This window comes from Giraffa tippelskirchi, chromosome 13 (genome assembly GCF_054371585.1).
Source record: "Giraffa tippelskirchi isolate mGirTip1 chromosome 13, T2T-mGirTip1v1.2.pri, whole genome shotgun sequence".
Lineage (NCBI taxonomy): Eukaryota > Metazoa > Chordata > Mammalia > Artiodactyla > Giraffidae > Giraffa > Giraffa tippelskirchi.
Genome location: NC_137287.1, coordinates 54,904,922 through 54,917,488, shown reverse-complemented (window position 1 = coordinate 54,917,488; position 12,567 = coordinate 54,904,922). Strand labels below are relative to the sequence as shown.

The 12,567-nt window shown below is 37.1% G+C and overlaps 1 protein-coding gene across 1 annotated transcript in view; it reads left to right on the top strand.

The window, feature by feature from the left end:
* The window catches only part of ISM1 (isthmin 1), an 88,620-nt gene that overhangs the window by 1,202 nt on the left and 74,851 nt on the right, over positions 1 to 12,567 (top strand). The window lies entirely within an intron of this gene.

The window sequence follows — 12,567 nt, the reverse complement described above, 5'->3', positions numbered from 1 at the left end:
ATAAGCATCATTCATTGTTGCCAAAGGGTTTTAAGATCATTGCCCTGTTAATTCTTTCCTCACATCTTTATGCAGTGTGTTGCCTAAAAACCCTAGTGTAGAGAGAAGAATTCACTTAAATACTTCCAGAGTGCTTTCCATGTGCTAGTTTTAAGTTCTTTGCAGAACTTAACTAATTTAACGATGTACTACATTGTTAATATCCTCACCACCCCCTGCATAGATGCAAAAACCGAGGTACAGAGGTTAAGAAATTTGCAAAGTTTACACATTCCAAACTCTTGGTTTGTTACACCATGTTCTCTCTCTGGCAGGATGTTGTAGACTAAAGCAAGGTGATCTTTACGCAAGAATGTAAAATCAGAAATGAAAAAGTATGCACCCCAGAGCCTAAAGTTCTTTTAACCTGGGGACATTTCTGAAAACATCCTAATTTTTTGAGGTCCTCTCCTCTTCTCCTGTGGGCAAACAGGTACAGTGACAGCCTGACCTGATCTCTTTGGGGAAATTGAAGACACTCCCATTCTATAGATGGTGGTACACCCACCCACTGTAACATTGGGAACAATGCCTAATATCTTCAAGAATTCTGGAAGTCATATTTTATACATGATGCTTTCTTTCCTCATGGACTCATGAAAAGCTGTAAAAATGATGTTCTATGGAAAAGTAAATTTGGCAGATTTTTTTATGAGGTGTTTGCTATCATTAGAATAACCTAGGCTTGGCCTTTTCCCTTTGAATGTTAAGGTGATGAGAGAAGCAGCTGGTGGAAGTGGCAACTGCAAAGGGGAAGTGAATTAAATTCTCAAAAGAGCCTGGGGCTGAAGAACTATCCCAACAGAGCAGAAGACATGGGGGATTTAGAAAGAATAAGGCTCCTAGGAGTAGCCTGAGTCCCAAGTAGCTGGTAATCCATCAGCTTTCAGCTTATCTTGTAATCGTGTTTGGTTATTCTGTCCACTCAATTAACGTACTCAGGCAGATTGATGAGTTTAACAATTTAGTTCATAATTTTACTCTCTTTTGTAATTTGTTATTATAAAAGTTTTATATTCTTCCTGATTAAAGTTATTCCTTTGGCCCTCTGACTCTCAAAAGTATTACGATTCAACTCAAGCGAATGTATTCTGCCAAAGTGAGGAGGTCTGCAAAATATGCGTATTAGTCTGTGGTTTTCAGGGTTCGGGATATGAATTCACTAGTAGCAGGTGTATTTGAAAACAGAACTGTGGGGACCGTATTCTTTCTGTTTACTGGTGATGTTTAACCCATCTCAAACTGCATTTAAATTTAAATGTGTTGGCTCTGGGATAGCTTAAGCTGCTAAAAATCATCCTTTGTAATCCAAAAGTTCATCAACCTTTATGTTACATTATTTTTATCTCTGCTTAAAATATTCTAAAATATGAGATTGGAGTCAGAAAGACACAATGGTAGCTTCATTTACACAAACTGTAGTATACTGGGGAATATTTATTATTTTTTAGACTGGGGTATCTTAGTTGTTCCCAATGTTGTGTTAGTTTCTGCTATACAGTGAAGTGACTCAGCTATATGTATACATACATCCCCTTCTTTTTGGATTTCCTTCCTATTTAGTTCACCATAGCACACTGAGCAGAGTTCCCATGCTACACAGCAGGCTCTCGTTAGTTATTTCTTTTATACAGAGTAGTGGATATATGTCCATCTCAATCTCCCAATTCATCCCTCCCCTCTTTTCCCCCTTGGTGTCCATGTATTTGTTGAAGGTCAAGTGTAGTATTTGTTCTCACCAGCTTAATATTTGGGAACATTTACAAGAGATGCACCTTTGTTTAAGATCTGACATATCAAGGGCATTGAATAAAATAGAAGTAAGAATAACAATAGTAGCTAAGATCTGTCAAACATCTTTTACGTGTCATGCCCTGTTCTTAGCACTTTTCATGTGTTTTCTTTTTAAAGCCTCACAAAAATCTCATGAGTTAGGCAATATTGTTATCCCTGTTTCAAATGAAAAAACTGAGGTTAGGTAACTTGGCCTGAGGTTGCAGAGCCAGAAGCTGCTTAATTTGTTGTTATCTTATGAGTATAAAAATCTTTGAAGAATATTTGCGTTCCAAGTTCTTGATAAAGTTATACTGACTACAAAAGAAAGGGTAACAATTTACATTATCAAACACAGCTTGACAGTCTTATTGTGTCAGCTATGAACATATCTATCTGCATTATGTATACATACATACACACACACATAAACATGACTAACCATTTTTTTTTTTGGTATTTTCAACATGCTATGCTGTGCTAAGTCACTTCAGTCATGTCCAACTCTTTGCAACCCCATGGACTGTAGCCCTCTAGGCTCTTCTGTCCATGGGTTTCTCCAGGCAAAAATACTGGAGTGGGTGCCATACCCTCCTCCAGAGTTTCAACATACTAGGAGATATATTTTTTACTTTGTGACTGTCTCTGTACCATTAGGTATCCTGTTATGAGGCAGTAGCATAATGCTGTATCTATTGGTTATGTGTCTCATAATAATAATAAATAAGAATGTTAGTCTTTATACTGTTTTCAGTATTTTGAAACATAAGAAATTTTATAGTTGTCTGTAACAGTTATATAAAAATGCACAGAAAAATCAATTTTTTCACTTTTGAATGAAATCTTATCTTCTCTTGTCTCATGTTGATCAGATATTCAGATTAGCTCTTTCATATGTCTTTAATTGATAAATAGTAATAAAACAATTATATATAATCAAAAGCAGCCTGGAAGACAGAATATCCCACAATATAGAACCACAGGCAATGATAATAATAATAACTGTATCCCTTTAACATGTATTAGTAACTCAGTCATGTCTGACTCTTTGCAACCGTATCGACTAGAGCCCACCAGGCTCCTCTGTCCATGGAATTCTCCAGGCAAGAATCCTGGAGTGGGTAACCATCCCCTTCTCCAGGAGATCTTCCTGACCTAGGGATCAAACCCAGGACTCCCTCATTGCAGGCAGATTGTTTACCATCTGAACCACCAGGGAAATTCAAATGAGTGCTTCTCTACTAAAACTCAGGTTCGGAATCATGAATTTTTATAGATTTGACATAGCAAAGCTAGAATTCATTCAAACAATGCAATTTAATAAAGTATCTGAAATCATCAAACTTATCATTTTTGCAATAACATAAAAGCCAAAATGTAACTAAATGTTTTTATTCTCTAACTCCTAAACCCCATCATCCATCTACTTGCCTTCAATAAAATTATTTAGTATCTTGTACTCACTGCTTCAGTCAAGAGTTGATCTGAGCTATGAATAGCAGTAAAAGCAAAAGCAACATTTATTTGTACTTAATGCTACTAAGTGTCTTTACAATGACCCTACAGATCAACTCAGTTCAGTTCAGTTCAGTCGCTCAGTCCTCTCCGACTCTTTGCGACCCCATGAATCACAGCACACTAGGCCTCCCTGTCCATCACCAACTCCCGGAGTTTACCCAAATTCATGTCCATCGAGTCGGTGATGCCATCCAGCCATCTCATCCTCTGCCGTCCCCTTCTCCTCCTACCCCCAATCCTTCCCAGCATCAAGATCTTTTCCAATGAGTCAACTCTTCACATGAGGTGGCCAAAGTATTGGAGTTTCAGCTTCAACATCAATCCCTCCAATGAACACTCAGGACTGATCTCCTTTAGGATGGACTGGTTGGATCTTCTTGCAGTCCAAGGGACTCTCAAGAGTCTTCTCCAACACCACAGTTCAAAAGCATCAATTCTTCGGCACTCAGCATTCTTCACTGTCCAACTCTCACATCCATACATGACCACAGGAAAAACCATAGCCTTGACTAGACAGACCTTTGTTGGCAAAGTAATGTCTCTGCTTTTAAATATGCTATCTAGGTTGGCCATAACTTTCCTTCCAAGGAGTAAGTGTCTTTTAATTTCATGGCTGCAATCACCATCTGCAGTGATTAGGGAGCCCAAAAAACTAAGGTCTGACACTGTTTCCACTGTTTCCCCATCTATTTGCCATGAAGTGATGGGACCAGATGCCATGATCTTAGTTTTCTGAATGTGGAGCTTTAAGCCAACTTTTTCGCTCTCCTCTTTCATTGTCATCAAGAGGCTTTTTAGTTCCTCTTCACTTTCTGCCATAAGGGTGGTGTCATCTGCATATTTGAGGTTATTGATATTTCTCCCGGCAATCTTGATTCCACCTTGTGCTTCTTCCAGCCCAGCGTTTCTCATGATGTACTCTGCATATAAGTTAAATAAGCAGGGTGACAATATACAGCCTTGACGTACTCCTTTTCCTGTTTGGAACCAGTCTGTTGTTCCATGTCCAAGTCTAACTGTTGCTTCCTGACCTGCATACAGGTTTCTCAAGAGACAGGTCAGGTGGTCTGGTATTCCCATCTCTTTCAGAATTTTCCACAGTTTATTGTGATCCACACAGTCAAAGGCTTTGGCATAGTCAATAAAGCAGAAATAGATGTTTTTCTGGAACTTCACAGTTGAGGAAATTGAGATCCGCAGAGATTTGAATAACTTACCCAAGGTCATACAGCCATGATGGGCAGGGCCAGGATTCAGACCCAGGCAGGCTGGAGTTCTTGTTCTAGTTCATGTGCAAGACTCCTCCAGCTCTGATTCAAGTCAACAACCTTTGTGTTTCCTATTTTGTGACTTGCATTGCCCATTTTCCAGGTAGACTGTGTTATCTTATCTCAGGAATTCTTTTTAAATTATGGCTAACTGTTCTACTTAACTATTACTACATAATAAATCATCCCAAAATGCAGAGGCTTAAAACAACCACATTTTATTTGCTCATGAGTTCGTGTCAGCAGTTTGCCCTGGACTCTGCTGGGTGGTTCTTCTGCTGATCTTGCCTAGGATTATTCACGTGGCTATAGCCTTCTGTTGGCTTGACATGGGCTAGGTGGTCTAAGAGGACCTCACTCATATGTTTGATAGTTGGTTTTGGCTGTCACCTATGCTTTTTCTTCATCCTCAAGGAAGTTATCCTGCATATCTTTACATGGTGGACTCAGAGCAGCCAGAGAGTAAAAGCAGAAATTGCAAGGCCTCTTGATGAACTTTTAGGAAAGTGAAAGTCATCAGTCGTGTCCAACTCTTTGCGACCCCATAGACTATACAGTCCATGGAATTCTCCAGGGCAGAATACTGGAGTGGGTAGCCTTTCCATTCTCCAGGAGATTTTCCCAACCCAGGGATCAAACATAGGTCATCTTCCCAACCCAGGGATCAAACACAGATGTCCCACATTGCAGGCAGATTCTTTACCAGCTGAGCCACAGGGAAGGCCAAGAATACTGGAGTGGGTAGCCTATCCCTTCTCCAGCGGATCTTCCCGACCCAGGAATCAAACTGGGGTCTCCTGCATTGCAGGCAGGTTCTTTACCAACTGAGCTATCAGAGAAGCCCAATCCAACTTCAGCCTCATTTTATTAATTAAACAAATCACTGAGTCAGCTTAGATTCTAGGGGACCAGAAATTGACTCCTCTTGATGGGAGGACAAGCAGTGGAGCATGTGTTCAGGGACGGGAGGAGTCATTGTGGCTGTCTTTGCAAAATACCTACCATTCTGAGCTTTTAGCTCAGAGACTGCAAATGTTGAAGCACTCTTGTATTCATCTTCTAACATTGTTTATGCTGCCTTTGGTCATGCAGAAACTTTCTGTTCTAAATGTAATCAGCTCTGGATCATTTCTCACATGACTTTTGGTTTTCATGCCTTACTTAAAAAAAAGTTCCTCAAATAAAGACTGTCAGAATATTTAAATATATTTTATTCTATTTTTTTTTTAGTGTTTTTGTTGTTGTTGTTGTTTAGAACTACAACCTACTTTGAAGTTATTTGTGGGTTTAAGATAAAGACAAAACTTTGATTTTTGTCGAAGTGAATAGCCATTTGTCCTATCATATTTATTAAATATTTCGTTCTATATTTGTTGGTAAAAAATACCATTTTTAACATATACTAAAATTTTCAAATATATATTAGTGGGATATACATATATACATATACAAGAAACAAATGTCTTGTATATACATATAGAGAAAACAAATGTTCCTTGACATTCATTTTTCTATTCATGTTTTATATTCTATAAACACTACACTTTTATTTCATGTAGTTTCATAGTATGTTTTAATAGGGAAAATATACTTTTAATAAAATTTTTTCCTTAGAAATTCTTATAAAATGTCTATTTTCAAACAGATTTAAGAGTTATTTTGTTTAAAAATCTCATTGAGCTTTTAATGAGAATTGCTATATATATATATTTGGGGGGGTAAATTGACAAGAATTGAAAATATTTTATAATATTATCCTCTCTTTCAGGACATGCTTTAGGTATCTCTATTTCTTGAGTGAAGCTTTATAGCTTTTTTCATCTTTCTTTTCACATTTCTTTTGACAAGCTGTTTTCAAGGTTTGGCTGCTATTGTGAATTTTTCATTTTATTTTGTTATGTTTTCCAATTCATTAGTTTTAGAACCTAGGAAAGCTATACTTAGCAATATGCACTTACAGTTTTCTTGGTGTGTGCATGAGATCTCTCTCTCTGTCTCTTTAGTAGCTAAGTCGTGTCCGACTCTTGCGACCCCATGGACTGTAGGCTGCCAGGCTCCTCTGTCCATGGGATTCTCCGGGCAATAACACTGGAGTGGGTTGCCATTTACTTCTCCAGGGGATCTTCCTAACCTAGGAATCGAACCCGGGTCTCCTGCATTGCAGGCAGATTCTTTACTGACTGACTGAGCTATGAGCATGAGAGCTAGCAATATCCATTTCTGTAGTAATATCATTATGGTTTCATGGTGTGCATTAGAAACACTTTTTTGTTCACTTTAGCACTTTAAATAATACAAATTATCTATTTCTTATAAGATTGTTAGAATTCACTCATTGTTAGCCCTCTTGGGTTTGGTACCTCTTTGACTGAGATCACTGATTAATGTTCCATGTTATTTCCTGGTCAGCAGCCTATTCAGATACTAGAACTTTTCTCTAGTCATTTTTGATCATTTATGCTTTCTCAAACATCATATGTTTTATTGGATTTTTACTTTATCAATATAAAGTTTGTATATAATACATGCATATTTTGCAAATATTTCATCACTACACATTCTTTATGATGTAGTCTTAAATCTCTTTATAAGACCTATCAAATCAAGATGGTTAATTCTATTGTGAAAACCCTTCATCTGATTTACTTATTGTTTATTTAATCTGCTTATTCCTCAAAGAATTTAATTGCATTCTGACTCTACCACTGTGCATTTTTCTCTTCTCCTTATTATCCATGAAGTTTTGCTTTGCTTGTTTAGAATTCATGGTGTTAGGAGATAAAATGTCTTTTTTTGGTGGTTTTTTGTGGGGCCAGGGGGAGCAGTCTAGTGGCTTTCAGGATCTTAGTTCTCCTACCAGACCAGGGATTGAACTCATGCCCTCCTCAGTGAAACCAAGAGTCTTAACCACTGGACTACCAGGGAATTCCCTGGTGGTTATATTTTTGTCAAGGTGAAATTCCTTATATATCTTTTTATTGACTTTTAAACATATTTTGATAGTAATTTTGCATCTCTTGCCATTCATTGGGTATCTTTTTCCAACCTTTATTTTCAGCCTTTCTCTCCCCTTTTTGTTTAAATATCTCTCTTATTAATAACCAATAGCCAATTTTTCTTTTGTCATGCAATAGATCAATGAATGTAACCCACCTGTATTTATTGTGATTACTAATAGATTTGAAGATATGTTTTCAGTTTTACTTAGTGTTTTCAAATTTTCTTCATTTTGCCTCCCGCCTTCCAATTTATCTATGTGAACTTTGGCAAGAGAGTTAGCCTAGGTCTAAATGTCCTCATCTGTTAAATAGATATACAAAAACTGTTTCCTTGTGTTGTTGTTAGAATTATAACACTGTATGCATGTAAATGTTCTGTTAGAGCTTGGCACTTAAACATTTAGTACGTACTTAAATATTATTTACTTTGTTTATTATTCCTCAAGTTTGGAAAGGATTTTATCTCTCCAATTCTTAATATTTTACCAAACAGATTTGAAATTATACTTTTCTATCAATGTTGAGACTCAATGAGTATTTATAATATAACCTAAACTTTCCCTCGGAGAAGGCAATGGCACCCCACTCCAGTACTCTTGCCTGGAGAATCCCATGGACGGAGGAGCCTGGTAGGCTACAGCCCATGGGGTCGCTAACAGTTGGACACGACTGAGCGACTTCACTTTCACTTTTCCCTTTCATGCACTGGAGAAGGAAATGGCAACCCACTCCAGTATTCTTGCCTGGAGAATCCCAGGGATGGCGGAGCCTGGTGGGCTGCTGTCTATGGGGTTGCACAGAGTCGGACACGACTGAAGCGACTTAGCAGCAGCAGCAAACTTTCCCTGGTGACTCAGACAGTAAAGAATCCGCCTGCAATGCAGGAGACCCAGGTTCAATCCCTGGGTTGGGGAGATTCCTGGAGAAGGGAATGGCAACCCACTCAGTATTTTTGCCTGGAAAATTACATGGAGAGAGGAGCCTGTTGGGCTACAGTCCATGGGGTACAAAGAGTCAGACACAACTGAGTGACTTTCACTAAACTTTCCCAAAACAAGATTCTAACATGCCATTTCTTTCTCTTATCTCTCTCTCTCAAGTTTTAATCATATTATCTGAATATTTAGTGCTAGGTTATTAATTTTTCTTTCCATTTCTAATATCTTCCTTCTTTCCTTCATTGTTTTTCATTTTTGCTGTCTTAGGAGTAATTTCTTAGCAGTGGTATAATTCTCCCAATCATTATTTAGACTTAACTAAAAGATTTATTTTTTTGTTTGTCTGCTGCTGCTGCTTCTGCAATCTCATATCTTCATCTTTTATTTTGCTGGAATACATTCTCAAAAGTTCTCTTGGAAAGGTTTTATCAAAAGATAAACTCTTAGGAGTTCCCTGGAGGTTTAGTGGTTAGGATTTACCAATCTCACTGCCTGGGCCCCGAGTTTAATCCCTGGTCAGTGAACTAAGATCCTGCAAGCTGTGTGGTGGGGCCAAAAGAAACAATAAAAAAGATAAACTCTCAGATTCTAAAATTTTAAGCACATCTTTATGTGCTTCTCACACTTCAATGCTAATTTGGCTGTTAGTTTTTTTCTATCTTGTTTCCCCTCAGAATTTTGAAGATGTAGTGCAAGTGCTTTTATAGCATCTCATGTTTCAGAGAAAAGTCTGATGCTTTTTCTTTGTAGGTGATTTTTTAAGTGGAAGCTTTTAGGATTTTTCTCTTTATTCATAATGCTCAGAAATTTCATTAGCTTGTGCTCAGAATTAGGGCCTTAGTTGTTAGTCCTCTTCAGCATGTGGTGGGTGCTTTCAATCTGAATCCTCAAGTTTCTCTTCAGCCTGAGAAAGTTGCTCTAGTAATTTCGTTGCTTATTTCCAATGTCCTTGCATTCACCTTCTGGAACTCCTAGTAGACTTTGACACTAATGTTAGGATTTCAAAATCAAACAGTCTTCCACATCTCTTAATTTTTTTTTCTTTGCATTTTTCTAATGCATGTTGTCTTAGCTTTATCTTCCAGCTTTTGCAACCCTAGTGCTAGTTCTTTCACGCTTTATCAGTTTCCTGCCCTTACCCTTTTCACCTACCTTCTGTAGCTTCTTCTCTTTTCTTCCCTTCTTTTCTCTTCCTTCCCCTCGCCCCTTCTCTCCTCCTTCTCCTTTTTCTCTCTCTACATACTTAAAACATTTTTAATGATGAATAATTTACATACAATAAAATGAATGCATTGTAAAGATTCAGTTCCATTTTTGACAATTATATATACCTATATAACCACTATCAAAATTAGATACGGAACATCTCCATCATCCCCAAAAGTCTTCTAGTGCACCTTGTAGGCAATTTGCTCCCCCCAGTGTCTTACTCTTATCACCATGGATTAGTTTGCCTCTGCTAAATCTTCATGTAGATGGAATCATATGGTGTGCATTTGTGTGTGTGTGTGTGCCTGAGTATGTGTCTAAGTTTCTTTTGCTTAACATATTATTTTTGACATTCATTTATGTTGCTGTGTACACCAGTAAGTTTCTCTTCTTTATGGTTAAGTGGTATTCCATTGTATAACTATGCCACAATTTATTTATCCATTTCCCCATTGATGGTCATTTGGGTTGTTCCCAATGGTTTGGATACTGTAAATAATATCATGTTAACTTTCTTGTACAAGCTGGGACATAGGTTTTCATTTCTTGTTAGTAAATACTTGCTAGTGAAACTGACACAGGCTCTATTCTTTACATTACTATGGGAATTCCTCTAAAGAAACTCACTTCTTTTGGCAATCTTTCTCTCGCTTTCTCAACTCTGTAGTATGTTTCACTTTCAATTGGTTACCATTTGTTTCATGTCTACCAGATATCATTCCTTCTTCTGTAGATGTTCCCTCTCAGCTTTCCAATTCTGTTGGGAATTTATTCTTATATTTCATCTTCTTTTTCAGTAGAGTTTAGAGAAGGAAAACAAGTAAATGAAAATACCCAGTCTGCCACCTTCAGTTGAAACACTGTAATTTTATTGTTCACTTTTATTTTCCTGTATACAAACCAGAAGAAAGTTCTATTATTTGTGCAGCCCCTTCATTCATTCTTTTCCACCCATGTTCTAAAAGGCATTGATTTTGAGGCTCAGAAGTCATGAGAACTATCCATTCAATTAAGAAGACTTTATTGTGTTTTTAAAGCCTCCAAAGGAAAGAATCCCGTTTGTACTTGTATAGATACTTAAAAAATATATATATATACATATATATATATATTTTTTTTGAAGTACAGTTGACTTACAATGTTTCAGATGCACAGCAAGGTGATTTGGTTATACAAATACACATATATCATTTTTGAAATTATTTTCCATCATAGATTATTACAAGATATTAACTATAGTTCCCTGTGCTATACAGTAAACCTTTGTTGCTTGTTGCATATCTATTTTTTAATTAGAAATCTAGCATTCTATTCAGACTAAGTCAAGCAAGTGGAATCAAACTGTCGTAATTTTTTAGTTAGGCAAAAATTCACAAGTTTTCAAAAATATATATTATACATATTTATATATGTATACAAAAACTTTTCTCCTACACTTGATAAAGTCCTGAGAAAGAACATCAAAAAAAAGAAGAGATGGAGAAATTGGAGAACATAAATGAAATGAGAGCACTGAATTTGAAATAGAAAAAGTGAAACAAACTAGATAAAAGTAAAAGATCATCATATAGTCCAGTTGTTTTTAAACATGACTGCCAGGGACGGCGGAGCCTGGTGGGCTGCCGCCTATGGGGTCGCACAGAGTCGGACACGACTGAAGTGACTTAGCAGCAGCAGCAGCAGCAGCTCATTAGAAACGTATCTGGAGAAAAAAAGCAATACCTGACCATTTGTATTTTTCAAAAAATTTCAAGATAATTCTGATATGCATCTGGATTTTAAAAAGTGATTACAGGTTTTTCTATTAGACCCTAGTTTTGGTGATATGCTATGCTATGCTTTGGTGATATAGAGTTCTATTATTTTTCTGTCGACCAATCATGATACAATGGTATTAAGTGAGTAATAGTTACATAATCACAATAGTAAAAGATGTTTATCGGTTTTCACAATCAATAGCCAAACAACAACAACAAAAAAATAGTTACAATTGCAAGCCATAATGGAAACATGATTAACTTAACAGTATAAAATAATCACTAACAATTTGGGAGAGTCAAGCAGAGTGATGTGGTAAGTGGAAGTGCATACATGTACATATTTTCATCCACCCAGCCAGTCTATGTCTTTTGGTTGGTGCATGTAATTGATTTGTACTTAAGGTAATGATTGATATATGTGATCCTCTTACTGTTCTCTTAATTGTTTTCGTCTTATTTTCTGTAGGTCTTTTCATTTTTCTTTTGTTTCCTGCCTTGAGAAGTTCCTTTAGCATTTGTTGTAAAGCTGGTTCTCATAATTTTTGCTTATCTGGAAAGCTTTTGATTTCTCCATCAAATCTGAAGCAGAATCTTGCTGGGTAGAGTGTTCTTGGTTGTAGGTTCTTCCCTTTCATCACTGTAAATATATCATGCCATTCCCTTCTGGCTTGTTGAGTTTCTGTTGAGCAATCAGCTGATAGCCTGATGGGAGTTTCCTTGTATGTTGTCACTTTTCCCTTGTTGCTTTTAACATTTTATCTCTGTCTTTAATTTTTGTCAGTTTGATTACTATGTGTCTGGGTGTGTTCCTCCTTGGGTTTATCCTGCCTGGGATTCTCTGTGCTTCCTGGACTTGGTTGACTAGTTCCTTTCCCATATTTGGGAAGTTTTCAGCTGTATCTCTTCAAATATTTTCTCAGGCCCTTTCTCTCTCTCTTCTCCTTCTGGGACCCCGATAATGAGAATGTGGTGCCTTTAATGTTGTCCCAGAGGTCTCTTAGGCTGTGTTCATTTCTTTTCATTCTTTTTTCCATTTTCTGTTCTGTGGCAGTGATTTCCACCA